Source organism: Alligator sinensis, unplaced genomic scaffold, assembly GCF_000455745.1.
Source record: "Alligator sinensis unplaced genomic scaffold, ASM45574v1 scaffold862_1, whole genome shotgun sequence".
Classification (NCBI taxonomy): domain Eukaryota; kingdom Metazoa; phylum Chordata; order Crocodylia; family Alligatoridae; genus Alligator; species Alligator sinensis.
Genome location: NW_005842066.1, coordinates 1,297,416 through 1,301,974, shown reverse-complemented (window position 1 = coordinate 1,301,974; position 4,559 = coordinate 1,297,416). Strand labels below are relative to the sequence as shown.

General features: G+C 46.9%; 1 non-coding gene across 1 annotated transcript; it reads right to left on the bottom strand.

The window, feature by feature from the left end:
- Positions 1–1,779: 1,779 nt before the first annotated feature.
- On the bottom strand, positions 1,780–1,884 carry LOC112550270. The gene has a single exon (XR_003094012.1). It is a non-coding gene; the product is annotated as a U6 spliceosomal RNA (small nuclear RNA).
- Positions 1,885–4,559: the final 2,675 nt, after the last annotated feature.

Here is a 4,559-nt window from a genome sequence, read left to right as displayed (position 1 = left end):
CCGGTTCGCAGCATGGTCGTCTGCCAGACCGTAAGTGGCCATGGACTGGCAAACTGTGGCCCCCCCACAGCTTAGTGGAGAGGCCGCGGCTCCTTTTGCAAGGTCCGTGGCAGCGCGGGGTTTGGCCCATGGCCCACTCCTCCGCCTGGGGTGGGGGGGTATCCTTACCTGTCTGCCAGCTGGAAATTCCGGCTGTGGTCGGCTGTGACTGCCGGGCCACGGCATAAAAACTTTGGGAACCCCTGATCTATATCAAGCCAAGGCTCTCTTTGCACAGATACAGAGATGGGAAGGGAACAGGTAGGTGGGAAGACCTACCACAAGGTAGCAACCAGTCTGCAAGTGCAGGATTTATTCCATCCACTTGTAAAATTCTGAAGTGGTGGGCTCAGCTGCTTTCTGACCCTTTCCACCTTGAAAAACTGACCCCCCCAAAGGGAAAGCTGCTCCCTGCAGCAACTGTGGTATACAGTTTGACTCAAGGTGAAAGCAGATCCTACCCTCACTCAAAGAGAAGCTATAGAGGTGCCAAACTTATTCGGACAGGGCAAGTTTCATTTGCAAACATGGTTCATTGGGCATGGGGTAAATATTTAGGATGGCATACTTCCCTCACACCTAATACATGCCCATTGATGACAAAGGTAAGATCACAAAGATCAAGGGTAGCATAATATGGACTGGATGAAATAACTAAAGTGTATTTATTCATCACCTTCCCTTTCAACTGAGTGATGTTGAATGATAACTTATTCTTTTTAGGTGCACCACTACTACTTCATTTCTCATCTTATCCTTATGCTGTTTTGTTTCACTTCCTCTTTCCTATCTGCATCTTTTTCACGTATTCTTCTCTATAGCAGCTCCCAGTAATCAACCCATTCACTTCACTGCTAAAATAAGTACCGTATTTACTTGAATAGAAGATGATCCTGATTATACTACTACCCCTCCCCCTATAATTAGATTCTGTACATGGAAATTTTTAAAATTTGTTACAATTTTCCATGTATAATATCTAATTATTGGAGATTTGCCTTGAATTTGTCCCCCTTCCACTGCTAAAGCAACAAAATTAAATCTAGGGGGTCAGGTAGCCCTTTGTTTTCTGCTTCCCCACAACTTTTCACCCTGGCAGCTTCTTCCTCCTCATGGAAGGGAAGAGCAAATTTTAAAACAATAACCTTGAAATTAAACATGGCTATAGCAATTTGCATTCCCATACACGTAGTTCATCCAAAACAGATATATTTTAACTTTTTTTGAAACTGCTGCAAGTTTGAGCACAGGTACTCCATAAACACACTTTTGAGCAGCACTTTGGCACCTACTGAGCACATCTACAAATGCTTATTAAGGTGGTGATGCTTATTGTGCTGGAGTTTATTGGCTCTCAGGCATGCATTTATATGTGCATCCAGGACTGCAATGTGTTGAGTGGGGTCAGTGCAGCCCCAGCTAGCAGGAGACCCAGGGAGTCATCCTAGTAGCTCAGGGCTGCTCCCACCCAGCTCAGCATGTTGCAGAGGGGCTGGCTGGTAGGCAGTCCCTGCACCAAAGCACCCTTGTGCCCCACCCAGCTGGGGCATCATCTACACTTGTGCTGCTGCGAGTAAAAAATTCTGTATTTACAAGTACTACTCTGCTGCAGAGCTAATTAATTTACTCCAGCCTAGTAGGGGCACACATGTAAACATGTGACATTGATTACAAAGCTAATTAGTCTACTCAGCAGTAAACATCTTGTGTAGATGCACCCACTTACATGTAGTACAAACTTTTTTTATGGAATGCTTCACAAATTGGCATGTCATCCTTGCACAGGGGCCTTACTCATCTTCTCTTTATTGTTCCAATTTTAGTATATGTGTTGCTGAAGCAAGCATTTATATGTAGTACAATCTATGCATAATATTGGTCTAAAGCCAAAGGCTTGTGATTTACCACATAGCTCACTGGGCTGGGCCCTATCAGAGTCAACAGCATTTCAAGCCATAGTGACTGCACAACTCAGCACTGCTCAATCTGTGTATACTCTAGATGCCCCCCCCCCGGCAAAAGGGTCCATATGTTAATTAGCCCCAAAGATGTATATGCAGAGGAGGAGCAGGGCAACTTGGTCTGAATTCACTTCATGGAGGGCAGGGCCATGCTAATCATATTTGCCAGGCTGAAAGAAGGGCCAACAGAGGGATTCTGGGTGAACTGGGTGCAAAGTTGTGTCTCACCATGACTATAAGAGTTGGTGGTAAAGGGGATTGTGCTTAACAGGTACTACCATGTGTCTTATTCAGATGAGTTTCATAGTAGCTAGGGTCAGGAGGGACCTGAGCAGATCATCTAGCCTGACCCCCTGCCACAGGCAGGAATGAATGCTGAGTTCACAAGACACCAGACAAGAGATCATCCAACCTCCTCTTGAATTTGCCCAAGGTAGGGGTAAGGACCACTTCCCTGGGAAGTTGGTTCCAGATTTTGGCCACCCTAATTGTAAAATATTGTCTTCTGATGTCTAACCTAAGCCTATTCTCCATCAGTTTATGACCATTGTACCTTGTCACCCCAGGTGTGTTAGTCTGTTCTTGGCATAGGTTTCCATCATTATTTTTGCTACCTAGGAAGAGTGTTGGTGCTTGTTCTGGCTTCTCAAAGTACTGGCCTAGTATTGCAGTACCTCCAGGCTGTTGCTCATCCCCTCCTGGGAGAGCAGCTGATTTTTTTTTTTTTTTTTTACCCCTAAGCCGCCCCCCCCCCACGCACACCCCAAAGGCCCCCCCCCCCACACACACACACAAAAGGCCCCCCCTCATCACATTTACCCAATGAGGGCCATGTGTTTGAGTCATGCTCAGTGTTGGTTGCATTTAATCAACTTCATAGCTTGTTTCTATTGCTGAGCACATGCTGTTTTCAGCAGCAGTTTAATGATGGACAATGTGTTTGATGAGATTTCATTGTATGCAATTGTAAAATGCACAGGCTTTTCTTCTCATGTCAGTTGGGGGAGAAAAACCTTCTTGTATTTGAGTAAATACAGTACTACAGTAATTAAATGCTGATACTTAAACTCTTACAGTTTCATCCACGTGCGTTTAGGTTCTCACATCCCACTGAAATTAAGTTAGACTTTGGCATCCAAAATCCTTAAATTCCTTAGAAAATCTGTCTCATTGTTAATGCAAAAGCCTACTTACATCCCAATGAGATTAATGGGGGGTGGGAAGCTCACACTTCTTAGTGTAATTGTTTCATGCTGCCTACACATGCAGAAGCCCACACTGCATCAATTTCAAGTTATTTCATACTTGGAAGGGTTTTTTCCAGATCATGGGGATTAGAAACTTTGCATAAAGAAATGTGGCCATGCCCTTTTCCAGCTCCCTCGCCCCACACAGCCAGAGACCTGCAGTGCCACTCCCCTCCCCCTCACAGGGCTAGATCAGGCCACAGGGCCCTATCGGGGCTGGGCCACTCCCAGCCCCCCTGCACTGCTGGTCAGATTGAGCCCACAGTTGGACTGAACACCGCCTGTGTGGTCTGAGGAAGAAAAAAAAGGTTAGGTACCACTGATCCAAAAATCATACAGAAATAAAACTCTTTAAAGAAAACTACATTTGACTCTACTGCAACTTATTTGTGCTATAAGGTTTCTGTGCTTACCTACAATATTTTTATTAAAACAGCAGTACTCTTTCATGAGAAACCACAAAGTTTTCAGTACGCTGAAGAATAAAGAAACTTGCATATTTTATTAAACCATCTTCAGTTTTTTTCCCTACTGATCTCATGCATGACCATCTCAGTCAACAAAAGGGTGTTTAACGTTCAAGCTAATTATGTTAAAAATGGAAATAAAATTCAAGTGGTGTTTCTGCAAACATTTTCAGCTGCATTTTGAGGGGAAGAAAGGTTTCCCCCCCCCCCCATCAGCTTTAAGTCAAACCATTTTGGATCAGGGAATTAGACAGCTGTATCTCATTTGGGGGCAGCAAGAGGTCACAGTGCCTTGTGGCTCCATCGTTCTCTGTGAGCAGGTCTTCGACAAGGGGCGGCCTGGTCCCACTCCACACTCACCTGCTGGCAGAGCTGCAGCTGTGTGTCATGGCAGTCCTGTTCTCCCAGGGCCGTGGGAGAAGCGCACTCCTTTGGGGGAAGTGCTGTGGAGAAGAGGAGGGGGCACAGCAAGGCAAGGCAGCGCAACCAGTCAGGTGCATGTTGCTCAGGGCACAAGAGGCCCCAACACGGTGTTCCCAGGCAGGGCCACCTAAGGGTTTCAAACCTGCAAGCAAGACAAAGCAATCCTACTCCCAGAGCAAAAAGGGCTTTAAAAAGGGAGAAATTCTTGCTCCTCCATCCCCAGGCAGATGCTCAGCCTGCGGCCCGCGGGCCAGGTCCAGCCTGCAGAGCTCGACATCAGCCCGCGGGGGCCTTGCCCGCCCCGCAGCAGCGCCAGGCCACGGTCCCCAGGGGGGAGGAGACGGCCGCGGTCAATTGCTCCGCTGAGCAGTAGGCAACCCCCCGCACTCCTCCTAGTAGCCGCGCAAACCCCCCACAGCGGG